Source organism: Pristiophorus japonicus, chromosome 1 (assembly GCF_044704955.1).
Source record: "Pristiophorus japonicus isolate sPriJap1 chromosome 1, sPriJap1.hap1, whole genome shotgun sequence".
Classification (NCBI taxonomy): domain Eukaryota; kingdom Metazoa; phylum Chordata; class Chondrichthyes; family Pristiophoridae; genus Pristiophorus; species Pristiophorus japonicus.
The window spans coordinates 351,790,170-351,809,646 of NC_091977.1; the positions used below are offsets into that span (position 1 = coordinate 351,790,170).

Genomic DNA, 19,477 nt, shown 5'->3' on the forward strand with positions numbered 1-19,477 from the left:
GGGGGAAGAGGGGGTGGGGGGGGAAGAGGGGGTGGGGGGGGAAGAGGGGGTGGGGGGGAAGAGGGGGTGGGGGGGAAGAGGGGGTGGGGGGGGAAGAGGGGGTGGGGGGGGGAAGAGGGGCTAAGGGCTGCATGCTTCGGGCCCCTCCCACACAGTTTTGGGCGCCTGGAGCTACTGCATATGCGTGCCCACTGTAGCGCGCATGTGCAGAGGTCCCGGCACTGTTTTCAGCGCAGGGACCTAGCTCCGCCCCCTTCAGCCGTTGCTGCGCCACGCCGAGGGCCAGAGGACCTGCAGGGAGCCAGAGAATCTGGAAGTTTTTTTAAGGCGCACTTGCGGCGCGAAAAACAGGCGTCCAGTTCGGGGCTAGGCGCAGCCCGAAACTTGTGCCCTATGCAGGGTCCCTTCATTTACACACAACCGAGTATACCAAAGAGCACAGATTTAGGAGGAGCAGGGGAGTCATAACATCAACTGTCAGGACTGATCTGCAAAAGGCAATGCTTAGTAAATGTGCTAGTACTGTTCCACAAGGCAGCCCTTTATATCTACTCCCCAATAGAAAGAAGTTAGTGAGCACCTAGTCCCAGAATAATTCTTGGTGCTGTTCTTGTAGCGCCCTCCAAAAGATTAATTTCCCTTTGAAGAAATGTAGAACTTCAGTAGTTGCCATCTTCTTCTGAGCAAGTTTTCCATCCAACTAATTTGCTACTACAGGCAATACCATAAGCCATAATCTTTCTTTTGTAAGCAGCTCTTATGGAACTTTATCAAATGCCTCCTAGATGATCAAGTAAATTAATATACACTTCAACACTTATCTACTATTCTATATCAACTCCTAGAAGAATTCCAAACCAATGATGTAGAATTTATTGATTCTAAATCCATCCTGACTACTCCTCCTATGAGTTGTTCAGATGATCACCGACGGCATCTCATGGAATTCACCCAAGTATTTCAGAGACATTAGGCTAACTAGTCTATAATTTCCAGGCTCATTTCTCACTTCGATTTTTGAACTGGATGCTAGCCAATGTTCCCTGTTATCAGTGCTTTGTTCTGCATGGCCCATTTCTTTTAATGCTCGGTCCCTTTAAATTTCTGCATGTGCAGTATTTAGGAACATAGTAGGCCATTCAGCCCCTCAAGCCTGATCCTCCATTCAATGAGATCATGGCTCATCGGCAACCGAACTGCATATACCCGCCTTTGGTCCATATCTCTTAATACATTTGGTTAACAAAAAGCCACCAATATCAGATTTAAAATTAGCAATTGATCTAGCACTAATTGCCGTTTGCAGAAGAGCGTTCCAAACTTCTACCCACCCCTGAAAGGTCTGGCTCTAATTTTTAGACTATGACCCCTAGTCCTAGGATCCCCAAGCAGAAGAAATAGTTTCTATCTACCTGATGTATTCCCGTTAACATCTTGAAAACTTCAATCAGATAACCTTCTAAATTGTAGGGAATACATCCCTAATTTATGTAATCTCTCCTCGTAACTTAACTCTTGAAGTCCGGGTATCATTCTGGCAAACCTACGCTGCACTCCTTCCAAGGCCAGTATATCCTTCCTAAGGTATGGTGCCCAGAACTACTCAGTACACCAGGTGTGGTCTAACCAGGGCTCTGTATAGCTGTAGCATTACTTCTAACCCCTTGTATTTTAGCCCTCTAGATATAAAGGCAAGCATTCCATTAGCCTTTTTGATTATTTTCTGTACCTGTTCATAACATTTTAATGATCTATGTACCTGGACTCCCCCCAAGTCTCTTTGGACCTCCACTGTTTTTAAGCTTTTCACCATTTAAAAAGTACCCTGTTCTATCCTTTTTAGGTCCAAAGGGGATGACCTCACATTTACCTACAATCAAATCCATTTGCCATAGTTTTGCCCATTCACTTAATCTATCAATATCCCTTTGTAATTTTATGCTTTCATCTACACTGCCTCAGTGCCACCTATCTTTGTCTCTTTAGCAAATTTGGATATGTGACTTTCTACGCCATCATCTAAGTTGTTAATAAATACGGTGACTAGTTGAGGCCCCTGCGGGATACCACAAGTTGCATCCTGCCAATTAGAGTACCCGCCCATTATCCTCACTGTCTGTCTGTCTGTCTCCTGCCGCTCAGTCAATTTTCCAACCAATCAATAATTTGCCCTCAATTATGAGGGCTTCTATCTTAGTTAACAGCTCTTTTGTGGGATTTTATCAAGTGCCATCTGGAAATCCATATAAATAACATCCACAGACATTCCCCTGACCACTACTTGAGCCATTCTCAAAACATTCAATCAGGTTTGTCAGGCATGACCTACTTTTCACAAATCCATGCTGGGTGGCTTTCTCTGAGCAACTGAAAATTTGCAAGGTGTTCAGTCACCCAATCCTTAATTTTAGACTCCAGAAATTCCCCGACAACAGATGTTAAGCTAACTGGTCTATAATTCCCTTGCTTCCCTCTCATGCCATTCCTAAATAGCAGAGTGACATGCGCAATTTTCCAATCTTAAAGAATGATTCCTGAATTGAGAGAACTTTGGAAGATTATAGTTTGGGCATCTGCAATGTGCTCACCTACTTCTTTTAAAACCCTGGAATGGAAACCATCTAGTCCTGGGGATTTGTAACTCTTTTGTGCCATTATTTTCTTCATTATTGTTATTTTACTTACGTTGAGTCCCTGTCCCCGATTCACTATTAGTTTCCTTGGGTTTTACGGCATGCTATCCTCTTCTTCTACTGTAAATACTGACACAAAGTAATTATTCAACATGTCTGCCATTTCCTTATTTATCATTGACAATATCACAGCTTTCAGTTATTAAGGGGCCAACATTGCTCTTGGCTTCCCTGTTTTTCCTAATGTAATTGTAAAAATTATTTGTACTGATTTTGATATCCCTTGCCAGTTTCTTTTCATACTCCATTTTTGTAGCTGTTACTATCTGTTTTGTGACTCTTTACTGTTCTTTGTCTTTCCCATTCACCAGGATCTGTGCTTTTATTGGACATTTTTGTGTATTTTTTTTTCCAGTTTTATGTTGTCTTTAATAGTCCATGGCTGTTTGTTATTGGCAATTAAAGCTCTTGCCCCTCAGGGGTACAAACTGGTTCTGTATCACATTAAAGTATTTTTTTAAACATCTCCCACTGATCGTCTGTTGTTTTACCCATTAACAGATTTGCCCAGTTTGCTGTGGACAGTCTCTGCCTAATCCTGAGAAGTCAGCCTTATCTAAATCTGAAATCTTAGCTGTTTTGCATTTCTCCCTTTAAACGCTACGTTGAACTCGATCATATTATGATGCTATTGGATAAATGTTCACGCAGTTAGGCTGTTAACTAAATCTGGCTCATTACTTATTACTAAATCTAATATGGTAGGCCCCCCCCCCCTCCTTGTTATCTCTGGGACATAATGACTTGGATGATGGGACCGAGTGTAATGTAGCCAATTTTGCTGATGATATAAAGATGGGTGGGAAAGCAAATTGTGAGGAGGACACAAAAAATCTGCAAAGGGATATAGGGCTCAATTTTCCCCAAAGGATTTTTTTTTCGTACTTGAACGATTTTTTAGGGCCTAAGTATGCCAAAAAAAAGATTCCAAGTTTCCCCGTTGGATTTCTTAATTTTGGCGTGGCCTAACCCAACCTTTAGTTTTGGAGGTGGAGCCTTGATCTGCGCCAAAAAGATCGGGCTGCCATGGTAACCAGAGACACGATGCGAGTTGAAGCATACAGCCAGCTCACAAGACATTAAAAGAATTGATAAACACATAGCAGCAACTTACCTCCAGCCTGCCTGAAGGGCTTGCTGGTCCAGTCCCTTTCTTGGTCCCCATTCTCCCAGTCTGGTCCCATTCTTGGTCCCCGGATTGTTTGATTCGCTCGCGCTCTCTCTCTGTGTGAAACGGGGGACAGAGAATGGGGCCGGACAACCTTCCTGTTTTTGTGAACCAGGGACCGAGAATGGGATCGGACAGGTTGGAGGTAAGTTGCTGCTATGTATTTTTCAATTGTGTGTGTCCCCGGACAGCTGCTGTGCTGATTTCCTTACCTGGGCCGATTTCCTTAACTCTCAGGAAAGTTTTTCATCAGAGGCCACATATGCTGGCCTAAGCAGAACTGGAGTAACTCTCAGCTGGCCAAACTTCCCTAATTGGCGTAGGTGGCTGGTTACGCCCCTTTGGCTGAAAAAAAAAATTTACCTAAAAAAATCGTAACTAACTGACTTGCACTGGTGCAAATTGATTTGAAAAACCAGAGTTTCCCCACTTAGGCCAAAAAGAGCAGCCTGCTCAAAAAAAAAACAGCGCAAATCACTGAGAAAAATTGAGCCCATAGACAGGCTAACTGAGTGGGCAAAAATTTGGCAGATGGAATATAATGTGGGAAAATGGGAGGTTATCCACTTTGGCAGAAATAACAGAAAAGCAAATTATAATTTAGAGAAAAATTGCAAAGTGCTGCAGTACAGAGACCTGGGGGATCTTATGCATGAAACACAAAGTTAGTATACAGGTACAACTAGTAATCAGGAAGGCAAATGGACGGTTGGCTTTTATTGCAAGGGGGAGAGAGTATAAAAGCAGAGAAGTCCTGCTACAACTGTACAGGGTATTGGTGAGGCCACACCTGGAGTACTGCGTATTTAAGGAAGGATATACTTGCATTGGAGGCTGTTCAGAGAAGGTTCACTAGGTTGATTCCGCAGATGAGGGAGTTGACTTATGAGGATAGGTTGAGTAGGTTGGGCCTATAACACGGAGTTCAAAAGAATGAGAGGTGATCTTATTGAAACTTATAAAATACTTAGGGGGCTCGACAAGATGGATGCAGAGAGGATATTTCCAATCATAGGCAAAACTAAAACTAGGGGACATAGTCTTAGAATAAGGGGCTGCCCATTTAAAACTGAGATGAGGAGAAATTTCTTCTCTCAGAGGGTTGTAAATCTATGGAATTCTCTGGCCTAGAGAGCTGTGGAGGCTGGGTCATTGAATATATTTAAGGCGGAGATACAGATTTTTGAGCTATAAGGGAGTAAAGGGTTATGGGGAGCGGGCAGGGAAGTGGAGCTGAGTCCATGATCAGATCAGCCATGATCTTATTGAATGGCAGAGCAGGCTCGAGGGGCCAATGGTCTACTCCTGCTCCTATTTCTTATATTGGGCCAAAAATTGCGGTCAAAGGCATCCGACCGAAATTCTTTTAATGAAAATACCTGGTGGTCCCAGAGGAACGTAGATTTGCACTCCGAGGCATAGCTGAGCAGTCCACTTATTCCAGGAGCGTAAGTGCAGCCTGGGATCACGTGGGCTGGACTAATCAATGAAAATGTTGTACCCCTACTCACACTAATGGCGAGTTCCGTTTGTACAGAAATCACATTTCTATGAATGAGAATACCCCCAAAAACAAACATTTTAAATAAGAAAAACACAACACATTTAAAATTAATTGAAATTGAATTTAATTAAATGAGACAAAAAATTATTTTTTTTGAATATGTTTTAATAGGGGTAAAATTAAACTTACCTTAATGGGCAGGGTTTTTAATATAAAAATTATTGATGACATTTTATTTTTGTATCTTTTAAAACTCTTACACTGGTAAAAGCAGGACTTACACATTGGAACTGTTAAGACATTTTGATAGTGTGCAACTGCCTGTTTTCGGCGCATGCGCATTGTGTTCAGAGAACCGGCACTTACGGGGCCTCTACAGGTGCGTGCGCACGTCGTACACGCCTGGAGAGACCACAATTTTTGGCCCCATGATATCGAAAACTATCCTGGACACACTCAAGAAATTCACTACCTTTCTGACAGGTGTTAGTCTGCTTATCCCAATCTATATGGAAGTTTAAATCCTCCATTAAAACCACTCTGCCTTTACAATACGCTTGTCTAATCTCTGCAATTATACAATCTAACACTTCACAGCTGTTACCAGGGGGCCTATACACAACTCACACTAGTCTTGTATCCTTTCCTATTTCTCAATTCTACCTATAAAGTCTCCACTGCCTGCTTACCTCTCTTTATATCCTCTCATCATTGAAGTGATTTCATCCTTAATCACCAATACTATTCCCTTCCCTCTATCATTTTCCCTATCTTTCCTGTAGACCTCATAACCTGGTATAATTAATTCCCAGTCCTGACTGTCTTGCAGCCATATCTCAGTAATGGCTACCATGTCATAACCTCCAATTTGAATTCGCGCCTGCAGTTCATTCAATTTATTCCTTATACGCCACGCGTTTGTGTAAAGAACACTTATTTGGGCAACACACCCTAGCCTGTCCTTCAGCTCAAATGTTTTACTAACATGTTTCTTATTTCTCTCTCCTGGTTTAATCACTTTACATCTTTTAGTTTTCCCTTTACCTGTAGTGCCTTAAGCACAATTTCTGACTGTTAATCTACTGAACTATTTGTACTACAATTTTCACCTGAGCACCCACCCCCCCCGCCCCTCACCCAGCAATTTACGAGTTAAAAGTCCTTGTGACCGCCCTATTTATCTTTTCTGTTAGGACCCTGGGTCTAGATCGGTTCAGGTAGAGCCCGCCCAATGGTACAGTTCCGTCCTGTCCCAATACTGGTGGCAGTGCCCCATGAAATAGAACCCCCCTTCCCCACACCACTCCTTTAGCCACGTGTTCACTATCCGAATCAGCTTATCCCTACGCCAATTTGCATGTGGCTCAAGTAATAATCCAAAGATGATAACCCTTGAGTCCTGTTCTTTAATTTAGCTCCTGGTACTCCCCAAACAGGACCTTTTGCATACTCTTCCCTATGTGGTTGGTCCCTACATGGACTACAATGACTGGATCCTCCCCCTTCAATATCCTTTCAAGCTGGTTCAAAATGTCCCTCACCCTGGCACCCGGTAGACATCAGGTGGGACTCTCAAGCTTGCTTACAAAGGATGCTATCAGTCCCCCTAATTATAGAATCCCCATACAACTATCACATTTTGCTGCTTCTCCTCTCCCTCCTCTCCCTCCTCTTCCCCCCCCACCCCCGCCCCCCTTTGGACAGCCTCCTGCTCCAAAGTGCCATGGTGTGCATTCTGGCTGTCCTGCTAACAGTCTTTATCCTTATCCTCACAAGTAGCAAGTACATTGTACCTGTCGGATAGGATCAGTTTCTGTGGATCCTCGTTCTCTCTCACCTGGGTTCCCCTTACTCTGCACACCATCGGTCACACCAACCCTGTTCTGAACCTGCATCTCTCTACGAGGTGTGCCCGAAGTCTGAAGCAAACTCTCCAGATTCTCCTCCCCCTCCCTTATGTGTCGGAGTGTCTCCGACTCATAATCCAGCTCAATCACTCTGAGGCAAAGAGATTCGATACGGAGACATCTCCTGCAGATGTGTTTACTCGGGACAGTTTCATTGTCCACAAACTCCCACATACTGCAGTCCAGACACACAACCTGCCCTGCCATATACATTAGTCTAACCTTGTTTTACTTATTTAATTAGTTAACTTCTTTATTAAACAATTAATATAACTATAAATAATTAGTTTATCTAGTTAAGATATTAATTTACTAAAGTGTGTTATAGTTCCCCAGCTCTCTAAGCAGTGGTTTAAACTAAGTTAATACTTACCAATCACAGTACTGCTGTCCTGTGACATCACATTGTTTTTTGTTGTTTTTGAATTTGCTGGATTTGTACTGCCTCCTCGGTGCTGCTGGTTCCTCGCAGGTCCGCGCTATCCTCAGGTCCCGCTCAGGTTAAGTACTGCCTCCTCGGTGCTGCTGGTTCCTCGCAGGTCCGCGCTATCCTCAGGTCCCGCTCAGGTTACGTACTGCCTCCTCAGTGCTGCTGGTTCCACGCAGGTCCGCGCTATCCTCAGGTCCCGCTCAGGTTAAGTACTGCCTCCTCAGTGCTGCTGGTTCCACGCAGGTCCGCGCTATCCTCAGGTCCCGCTCAGGTTAAGTACTGCCTCCTCAGTGCTGCTGGTTCCTCGCAGGTCCGCGCTATCCTCAGGTCCCGCTCAGGTTACGTACTGCCTCCTCAGTGTTACCAACTATTTACAATGTAAAAGCCAATGAGCGGTCTGTGCGGGACCGTTCCCATAACTGCGTGGCCTCGAACATTGATGCTAGCTAGCCTCGATTCCTCAGCTCCTGTGTTTGGCCCTTACGGCTAAAGGGATCAAGGGGTATGGAGAGAAAGCAGGAAAGGGGTTCTGAGGCGAATGATCAGCCATGATCTTATTGAATAGTGGTGCAGGCTCGAAGGGCCGAATGACCTACTCCTGCACCTATTTTCTATGTTTCTATGTTTTGTGGTAGTCACCACCGCTTAGAGTGGACGTGTTCACTCAAATGCGATTTGCCCGTTACATGCAAAAGTCGATATAACACATACACAGTCTGTGGATTACGTGACAATCTGGAAGTTGAACACACACTTCAAGTGCGAAGAAATTACTAGACACATTTCCTGTTCCTCTGCATCTTTTTCCAAATTATTCAACATGTGTCGACTACTAACATGGCTAAAAATGTCTTTGGATCACTGTGGCTCGGAACAATATGTACTTCTATTGCTCTCTTGCCACTTTTAATATTTATTCAGTTATTCTCAAGTGGTTTTTTGCAGGCTTCTCAATTCTCATTATTTTTTCCTATCTATTTAAAAAAATATCCGTTTGGCCTTTAGGTTAGTTTCCCTTATTTAACAATTATGGTTAAATTGCTGCCAGGTTTCTCTGCTTGTCAAGAGACAGATCCAAATTTCCAGTCGGATTACACAGAAAAATTAGTATAACCCAATAGAAAATTCGAGGTAACCATTGTAACCCTGGCAGTTAGGGGCAAAAATAGCATAGGTTGGCTCCCCACATACCGGCACCACTGCTAAATTTTTTACTGGAAGCAAGTGACATTGGGATACGTCTTAACAAAAAATGTATTTCCCATCCATTGCAGCCTAGCAACACATGTACACCCCATTGTTAAGGGTCTTGGGGAGTGAGGATTTTAATTTAATAGGCAATGGAATCCATACCTTAAAATGGTTTATACAAATTCCACTTCTGTTTTTTAGTTCTGCTTTTCACTGAGTCCTCAAACTCTTCTAGTTCCAAAGTGTGTTCTCCTAAAGTTATGCACCACTGAAGTTATTTTTGGTCTTAGTCTTTTTATACAGTATTAAATCTAATTATGCAACAAGCACTGAAGCTCACGTTCATGTATTTCCAGATTCCTCATCAACCCTGGCGAGCTGCTGCTACTTTTTGTTCAAAGCACTTCTACTAGTCTTAGAGATTTACAGCATCTTTTGTAATATGCCAGTAGTGTAGAGTTGTTACCTGTGTCCCATTCCCTTTGATGGAGTTTGGCACTTCTCAGCCAATCTTTCAAGGTTGAACTGTACTATATTGGCTCCCAGGCCGGACCAAAGTGGCAGCCCAACTGAAGTATGGATCGGAAGCACTCTCCCCTTCAAGTCTGAAGGTTTGTGGGTTCAAGCCCCACTCAAGGGATTTGAGCACAAAATTTAGGCTGATACTCCAGTGAAGCACTATCGGAGGTGCCGTTTTTCTGATGAGACGTTAAATTGTCTGCCCTCTCACATGGACATAAAAGATTACATGCCACTCTTTCAAAAAAAGAGCAGGGGAGTTCTCCCCTATATGCTGGCCAATATTCATAAGTACAGATATTGGAGGATAAAGCAGATCAACGCGTGGCCGGAAAGATGGTATTGCAGGGCAGGCTTTAGATTCCTGAGGCATTGAGACCAGTTCTGGGGAGGTGGGACCTGGACAAGCTGGACAGGTTGCACCTCAACAAGGCCTGGACCAATTAGGCCATATGGTTTAAATTGAAGAACAAAAATGGGACAATCACACTACAGGGAGTGCACTATAGACCGCCGATAGTCAGAGGGAGATAGAAGAGCAAATATGTCATCATATTTCTGAGAAGTGCAAAAACAATGGAGCAGTAATAGACGGGGATTTCAACTACCCTAATATTGACTTGGATAGAATCAGTGTAAAAGATATACAGGGTGCAGAATGCTTCAAATGCATTCAGGAGAACTATTTTAGCCAGTATGTAGCAAGCCCAACAAGAGAGGGGGCTGATCTGGACTTAGATTTAGGGTATAAAGCTGAGCAGGTGGAAAGGGCATCAGTGGGAGAGCATTTTGGGGGGTGACAGTGATCATAATTCAGTTATGGAATATGGAAAATGAAAAAGCTAGATTAGGAGTAAAAGTTCTCGATTGGGCCAATTTTACCAAGCCGAGATGTGATTTAGTAAAAGTGGACTGGAAACAGCTACTTGAATGTAATTCAAGGAGGGGATAGTGAGGGTTCAGAGCAAATATGTTCCCAGAAAGAAAAAGGGTGAGATTCTCAAATTGAGAGTCCCCTGGATGTCAAGGGGTATACAAGGTAGGACAAGACAAAAAGGGAAGTTATGTCAGGTACCAAGAGCTAAATACTGCTGAAAGTCTAGGAGTATAGAAAATGCAAGGGTGAAATTAAAAAGGAAATTAGGAAAGCAAAGAGAGGGCATGAAAAAATATTGGCAAATAAAATCAAGGAAAGCCCAAAGATGTTTCATAAATACATAGAGCAAGAGGATAACTAAGGAAAGAGTAGAGTCTATTAGAGACCAAAAAGGTAACCTGCGCTTGGAGGCGGAAGACGTGGGTTTGGTTCTTAATTAATATTTTGAGTTTGTCTTCACAGAGAGGGACGATGCAGACATTGTAGTTAGAGGAGTGTGCATTAGATGAGATAAAAATAGAGAGAGAGAGGAAATATTAAGGGGTTTAGCATCTTTGAAAGTAGATAAATTATCAGGCCCAGTTGAAATGTATCCCAAGTGGTTAAGAGAAGCAAGGGTGGAAATAGCAGAAGCTCCGACCATTATTTTCCAATCCATTCTGCCTACAGGTGTGGTGCCGGAGGACTGGAGGGCTCCCAATGTTGTACTATTGTTTAAAAAGGGAAAAAAGGATAGACAGAGGAATTACAGGCCAGTCAGCCTAACCTCGGTGGTTGGCAAATTATTGGAACAAATTCTGAGAGACAGCATTAATTGTCATTTAGAAAGGCATGAATTAATCAAGGACAGTCAGCATGGACTTGTTAAGGGAAGGTATTGCCTGATTAACTTGACTGAATTTTTTGAGAAAGTAACAAGGAGGGTCGATGAGAATAGCACGTTTGATGCAGTCTGGATGGATTTTAGCAAGGCTTTCGACAATGTCCCACAGAAAAGAAAAAAAATCATGGAGTCCAGGGGAAAGTGACAATTTGAATCCAAAATTGGCTCAGTGACAGGAAGCAAAGGGTAATGGTCGACGGGTCCTTTTGTGACTGGAAGGTTGTTTTCAGTGGGGTTCTGCAGAGCTCATTACTAGGTTCCTTGCTTTTTGTAGTATATATCAATGATTTACACTTCAAAGTAGGGGTCATGATTAACAAGTTTGCAGACAATACAAAAATTGGCTGTGTGGTTGATAGTGAGGAAGAAAGTTGTAGACTGCAGGAAGATATCAATTATCTGGTCCAGTGGGCAGAACAGTGGCAAATGGAATTCAATCTGGAGAAGTGTGAGGTAATGCATTTGGGGAGGGCTAATAAGGCAAGGGAATACACAATACATGGTAGAATACTGAGAAGTATAGAGGGACCTTGGAGTGCATGTCCACATATCGAGGCCCAGCGTCGGCAGAACAGCGTCGGGAGTTTGGAGAGGCGGTGGTGTGAGAGTCCGGGGTAGGCCTATAAAGGCCCGGCGTCGGGAGTTCGAGGAGGCACGGGAGTAGAGAGAGGCGGAGCGGGTGCAGCAGGGTGAGAAGGCAAAAAAATAGAAAGAAATCGAAGGGTGACGTCTCAGCCAAGGAGGTAAGTGATTGGCGAGTAGTTTTTCTTTGTTTTCTTTATCAGTAAGTAACCTTGTAGCATTGTTGTTGCCAAATTAAGTTAATCTAAGGGTTAAGTCATGGCAGGAGAGCTCGGGCACGTGTTACGCTCCTCCTGTGCTATGTGGGAAGTCAGGGACGCTTCCAGTGCGGGAAGTGCATCCGTCTGCAGCACCCGACAGACCACTTGCGGCACTGGAGCTGCGGGTGGATTTACTCTGGAGCATCCGCGATGCTGAGAATGACGTGAATAGCATGCTTAGTGAGTTGGTCTTACCGCAGGTAAAGGTTACACAGCCAGATAGGGGATGGGAGACCAACAGGAAGGTTGCTAGCAGTGGAAGGAAGGTAGTGCAGGGGTCCCCTGCGGTCATCCCCCTGCAAAACAGATACACCGCTTTGGGTACTATTGAGAGGGATGACTCATCAGGGGAGAGCAGCAGCAGCCAAGTTCATGGCACCGTGGGTGGCTCTGCTGCACAGGAGGGCAGCAAAAAGAGTGGGAGAGCGATAGTGATAGGGGATGCTATTGTAAGGAGAATAGATAGATGTTTCTGCGGCCGCAACCGAGACTCCAGGATGGTATGTTGCCTCCCTGGTGCAAGGGTCAAGGATGTCTCAGAGCGGATGCAGATTTTGAAGGAGGAGGGTAAACAGCCAGTTGTCGTGGTGATTATAGGTACCAATGATATAGGTAAAAAACGAGATGAGGTCCTACAAGACGAATTTAGGGAGCTAGGAGCCAAATTAAAAAGTAGGACCTCAAAAGTAGTAATCTCAGGATTGCTACCAGCGCCACATGCTAGTCAGAGTAGGAATCGCAGGATAGCTCAGATGAATACATGGCTTGAGGAGTGGTGCAGAAGGGAGGGATTCAAATTCCTGGGGCATTGAAAGCGGTTCTGGGGGAGGTGGGACCAGTACAAACCGGACGGTCTGCACCTGGGCAGGACCAGAACCCATGTTTTAGGGGGAGTGTTTCCTAGTGCTGTTGGGGAGGGGTGAAGCTAATATGGCAGGGGGATGGGAACCTATGCAGGGAGACAAAGGGAGGTAGAATGGGGCCAGAAGCAAAAGATAGAAAGGAGAAAAGCAAAAGTGGAGGGCAGAGAAACCCAAGGCAAAAAGCAAAAAGGGCCACATTACAGCAAAATTCTAAAGAGGAAAAGGGTGTTAAAAAGATAAGCCTGAAGGCTCTGTGCCTCAATGCGAGGAGTATTCGGAATAAGGTGGACAAATTAACTGCGCAGATAGCAGTTAACGGATATGATGTAATTGGCATCACGGAGACATGGCTCCAGGGTGACCAAGGCTGGGAACTCAACATCCAGGGGTAGTCAACATTTAGGAAGGATAAACAGGCAGGAAAAGGAGGTGGGGTGGCGTTATTGGTTAAAGAGGAAATTACTGCAATAGTAAGGAAGGATATTAGCTTGGATGATTTGGAATCGGTATGGGTGGAGCTACAGAATACCAAAGGGCAGAAAAAGCTAGTGGGAGTTGTGTACAGACCACCAAACAGGAGTAGTGAGGTTGGGGACAACATCAAACAAGAAATTAGGGATGCGTACAATAAAGGTACAGCAGTCAACATGGGAAACTTTAATCTACATATTGATTGGGCTAACCAAACTGGTAACAATGCGATGGGGGAGGATTTCCTGGAGTGTATTAGGGATGGTGTTCTAGATTAATATGTCGAGGAGCCAACTAGAGGGCTGGCCATCCTAAACTGGGTGATGTGTAATGAAAAAGAACTAATTAGCAATCTTTTGTGCGAGGCCCCTTGGAGTAGAGTGACCATAATATGGTAGAATTCTTTATTAAGATGGAGAGTGATAGTTAATTCAGAGAATAGGGTCCTGAACTTAAGGAAAGGTAACTTCGATGGTATGAGACGTGAATTGGCTAGAATAGACTGGCGAGTGATACTTAAAGGGTTGACGGTGGATAGGCAATGGCAAACATTTAAAGATCACACGGATGAACTTCAACAATTGTACATCCCTATCTAGAGTAAAAATAAAACGGGGAAGGTGGCTCAACCGTGGCTAACGAAGAAATTAAGGATAGTGTTAAATCCAAGGAAGAGGCATATACATTGGCCAGAAAAAGCAGCAAACCTGAGGATTGGGAGAAATTCAGAAGTCAGCAAAGAGGACAAAGGGTTTAATTGGAAGGGGGAAAATAGAGTTTGAGAGGAAGCTTGCTGGGAACATAAAAAAAGACTTGAAAAAGCTTCTATAGATATGTGAAGAGAAAAAGATGTGTGAAAATAAATGTAGGTCCCTTGCAGTCAGATTCAGGTCAATTTATAATGGGGAACAAAGAAATGGCGTTAAACAAATACTTTGATTCTGTCTTCACGAAGGAAGACACAAATAACCTTCTGGAAATACTAAGGGACCTAGGGTCTAGTGAGAAGGAGGAACTGAAGGAAATACTTTAGGCGGGAAATTGTGTTAGGGAAGTTGATGGGATTGAAGGCCGATAAATCCCCGGGTTCTGATAGTCTGCATCCCAGAGTACTTAAGAAAGTAGCCTAGAAATAGTGGATGCATTGGTGATCATTTTCCAACAGTCTATCGTCTCTAGATTGGTTCCTATGGACTGGAGGGTAGCTAATGTAACACCCCTTTTTAAGAAAGGAAGGAGAGAGAAAATGGGTAATTATAGACCGGTTAGCCTGACATCAGTAGTGGGGAAAATGTTGGAATCAATTATTAAAGATGAAATAGCAGCACATTTGGAAAGCAGTGATGGGATCGGTCCAAGTCAGCATAGATTTATGAAAGCGAAATCCTGCTTGACAAATCTTCTAGAATTTTTTGAGGATGTAACTGGTAGAGTGGACAAGGGAGAACCAGTGGATGTGGTGTATTTGGACTTTCAAAAGGCTTCTGACAAGGTCCCACACAAGAGATTGGTGTGCAAAATTAAAGCGCATGGGATTGGGGGGTAATGTACTGATGTGGATAGAGAACTGGTTGGCAGACAGGAAGCAGAGAGTCGGGATAAACGGGTCCTTTTCAGAATGGCAGGCAGTGACTAGCGGAGTGCCGCAGGGCTCAGTGCTGGGAACTCAGCAATTTACAATATACATTAATGATTTGGATGAAGGAATTGAGTGTAATATCTCCAAGTTTGCAGATGACACTAAGCTGGGTGGCGGTGTGAGCTGTGAGGAGGATGCTAAAAGGCTGCAGGGTGACTTGAACAGGTTAGATGAGTGGGCAAACGAGTGGCAGATGCAGTATAATGTGTATACATGTGAGGTTATCCACTTTGTTGGCAAAAACACAAAGGCAGATTATTATCTGAATGGCGGCAGATTAGGAAAAGGGGAGGTGCAACGAGACTTAGGTGTCATGATACATCAGTCATTGAAAGTTGGCATGCAGGTACAGCAGGCGATGAAGGTGGCAAACGGTATGTTGGTCTTCATAGCGAGGGGATTTGAGTATAGGAGCAGGGAGGTCTTACTGCAATTGTACAGGGCCTTAGTGAGGCCTCACCTGGAAAAGTGTGTTCAGTTTTGGTCTCCTAATCTGAGGAATTACGTTCTTGCTATTGAGGGAGTGCTGCGAAGGTTCACCAGACTGATTCCCGGGATGGCAGGACTGACATATGAGGAGAGACTGGATCGAGTGGGCCAGTATTCACTGGAGTTTAGAAGAATGAGAGGGGATCTCATAGAAACATATAAAATTCTGACGGGACTGGACAGGTTAGATGCAGGAAGAATGTTCCCGATGTTGGGGAAGTCTAGAACCAGGGGACATAGTCTTAAGGATAAGGGGTAAGCCATTTATGACTGAGATGAGGAGAAACTTCTTCACTCAGAGTTGTTACCCTGTGGAATTCCCTACCGCAGAGAGTTGTTGATGCCAGTTCATTAGATATATTCAAGAGGGAGTTAGACATAGCCCTTACAGCTAAAGGGATCAAGGGGTATGGAGAGAAAGCAGGAAAGGGGTACTGAGGTGAATGATCAGCCATGATCTTATTGAATGGTGGTGCAGGCTTGAAAGGCCGAATGGCCTACTCCTGCACCTATTTTCTATATTTCTATAGTCTCTATGTTTTCCCATGCTCTGAGACCATTTCTTCAGTGTAAAGTCACCATGCATTCCCGTGTGCTAATTATTTCATATGTAGCAAGTCACGTCTGCACACTCAGAGGGTTATAAATCTATGGAATTCTCTGCCCCAGAGAGCTGTGAAGGATGGGTCATTCAATATATTTAAGGCGGAGATAGACAGATTTTTGAACGATAAGGGAATAAAGGATTATGGGGAGCGGGCAGGGAAGTGGAACTGAGTCCATGTCAGATTAGCCATAATCTTATTAAATGGCAGAGCAGGCTCGAGGGGCCTAATGGCCTACTCCTGCTCCTATTTTTTATGAACCAACTAGGGAACAGGCTATTTTAGATCTAGTATTGTACAATGAGAAAGGGTTAATTAATAACCCTGTAGTAAAAGGGCCCTTAGAGAAGAGTGACCGTAACATGATAGAATTTTATATTGAGTTTGAAAGTGATTTAGTTAAAATCTGAAACTAGGGTCTTAAATCTAAAGAAAGCAAACTATGTCAGTATGAGGGGAGAGTTGGCTCAGGTAGATTGGGAAACTACATTAAAAGGCATTACGGGAGACAAGCAATGGCTAGTGTTTAAAGAATTAATGCATAATTTACAACAAACATACATTCCTTTAAGGCACAAAAGCCCCATAGGAAAAGTGATCCAACCGTGGCTAACGAGAAGTTAAAGATAGTATTAGATCAAAAGAAGAGGCTTATAATGTTGCCAAATAGAGCAGTAAGTCTGAGGATTGGGAGGATTTTAGGATTCAGCAAAGGAGGACCAAGAAATTGGTAAAGGGAAAATAAAATAAGAGAGTAAATTAGCGAGAGACATAAAAACGGACTGTAAAAGCTTCTATAGGTATGTAAATAGGAAAAGATTAACAAAAGTAAATGTGGGTTCCCTACAGGCTGAGACATAGAAACATAGAAAATAGGTGGAGTAGGCCATTCGGCCCTTCGAGCCTGCACCACCATTCAATGAGTTCATGGCTGAACATGCAACTTCAGTACCCCATTCCTGCTTTCTCGCCACACCCCTTGATCCCCCTAGTAGTAAGGACTTCATCTAACTCCTTTTTGAATATATTTAGTGAATTGGCCTCAACAACTTTCTGTGGTAGAGAATGCCACAGGTTCACAACTCTCTGGGTAAAGAAGTTTCTTCTCATCTCAGTCCTAAATGGCTTACCCCTTATCCTTAGACTGTGACCCCTGGTTCTGGACTTCCCCAACATTGGGAACATTCTTCCTGCATCCAACCTGTCTGAACCTATCAGAATTTAAAACGTTTCTATGAGGTTCCCTCTCATTCTTCTGAACTCCAGTGAATACAAGCCCAGTTGATCCAGTCTTTCTTGATAGGTCAGTCCCACCATCCCGGGAATCAGTCTGGTGAATCTTCGCTGCACTCCCTCAATAGCAAGAATGTCATTCCTCAAGTTAGGAGACCAAAACTGTACACAATACTCCAGGTGTGGCCTCACCAAGGCCCTGTACAACTGTAGTAACACCTCCCTGCCCATGTACTCAAATCCCCTCGCTATGAAGGCCAACATGCCATTTGCTTTCTTAACCGCCTGCTGTACCTGCATGCCAACCTTCAATCACTGATGTACCATGACACCCAGGTCTCGTTGTACCTCCCCTTTTCCTAATCTGTCACCATTCAGATAATAGTCTGTCTCTCTGTTTTTACCACCAAAGTGGATAACCTCACATTTATCCACATTATACTTCATCTGCCATGCATTTGCCCACTCACCTAACCTATCCAAGTCACTCTGCAGCCTCATAGCATCCTCCTCGCAGCTCACACTGCCACCCAACTTAGTGTCATCCGCAAATTTGGAGATACTACATTTAATCCCCTCGTCTAAATCATTAATGTACAATGTAAACAGCTGGGGCCCCAGCACAGAACCTTGCGGTACCCCACTAGTCACTGCCTGCCATTCTGAAAAGTACCCATTTACTCCTACTCTTTGCTTCCTGTCTGACAACCAGTTCTCAATCCATGTCAGCACACTACCCCCAATCCCATGTGCTTTAACTTTGCACATTAATCTCTTGTGTGGGACCTTGTCGAAAGCCTTCTGAAAGTCCAAATATACCACATCAACTGGTTCTCCCTTGTCCACTCTACTGGAAACATCCTCAAAAAATTCCAGAAGATTTGTCAAACATGATTTCCCTTTCACAAATCCATGCTGACTTGGACCTATCATATCACCTAGACAAGAGAAATTATAATGTGGGAAATAATAACAATTTATTTATAAAGCGCTTTTAACATAGTAAAATGTCCCAAGGTGCTTCACAACAGTGCTACAGATAAATTTGACACCGAGTCACAGAAGAAATTAAGGCAGATGACCAAAAGCTTGTTTAAAGAGGTAGATTTTAAGGAGTGTCTTAAAAGAGCAAAGAGGTAAAGAGGCGTAGAGGTTTAAGGAGGGAGTTCCAGAGCTTGGCCCAAACAGCTAAAGGCATGGCCACTGATGGTTGAGCAGGTATAATGAGGGCTGTTCAAGAGGCCAGAATTTGAGGAGCGCAGACATCTTTTGGGGTTGTGAGGCTGAAAAAGATGAGAGAGATAGGGAGGGGCAAGTCCATGGAGTGATTTGTAAACAAGGATGAGAATTTTGAATTTGAGGCATTGTTCAACTGGGAGCCAATGTAGGTCAGAAAGCACAGGGATGATGGGTGATCTTGACAGTGCGGGTTAGTACATGGGCTGCTGAGCTTTGGATGACTTCAAGTTTACGTAGAGTGGAATGTGGAAGGCCGGCCAGGAGTGAGTTGGAGTAGTCAAATCTAGAGGTAACAAAGGCATGAATGAGGGTTTCAGCAACAGCAGAGGAAGGGACCGAGTGTAACGTAGCCAAGTTTGCAGACGATACATAGATGGGAGAAAAAGCAATGTGTGAGGAGGACACAGAAAATCTGCAAAAGGACATAGACAGGCTAAATGAGTGGGCAAAAATTTGACAGATGTTGGAAAGTGAGAGGTCATGCACTTTGGCAGAAAAAAAATCGAAGAGCAAGTTATTAATTAAATGGAGAAAGATTGCAAAGAGGTGCAGTACAGCGGGACCTGGGGGTACTTGTGCATGAAACACAAAAGGTTAGTCTGCAGGTACAGCAAGTGATCAGGAATGGAATCTTGGCCTTTATTGCAAAGGGGATGGAATATAAAAGCAGAAAAGTCTTGCTTCAGTTGTACAGGGTATTGGTGAGGCCACCATACCTGGAATACTGTGTGCAGTTTTGGTTTCCATATTTACGAAAGGATATACTTGCTTTGGAGACAGTTCAGAGAAGGTTCACAAGGTTGATTCCGGAGATGAGGGGTTGACTAATGAGGATAAGGTTTGAGTAGGTTGGGCCTCGACTCATTGGAAATCAGGAGAATGAGAGGTGATCTTATCGAAACATATAGATTTTGAGAGGACTTG

At 43.7% G+C, this 19,477-nt stretch overlaps 1 protein-coding gene across 4 annotated transcripts in view; it reads right to left on the reverse strand.

Moving 5' to 3' along the window:
- LOC139273536 (activin receptor type-1) overlaps nt 1–19,477 on the reverse strand; it is a 98,821-nt gene that overhangs the window by 39,667 nt on the left and 39,677 nt on the right. The window contains exon 1 of one of the 4 annotated variants that reach the window (XM_070890503.1): nt 9,056–9,118. The exons of 2 other annotated variants lie outside the window; for them this stretch is intronic. The gene's annotated coding sequence lies outside the window, so the exon portion shown is untranslated. Of the gene's footprint in view, nt 1–2,685; nt 2,775–9,055; nt 9,119–19,477 lie in introns of those variants that run through there. One more of the 4 variants, XM_070890504.1, reaches the window with a different exon arrangement.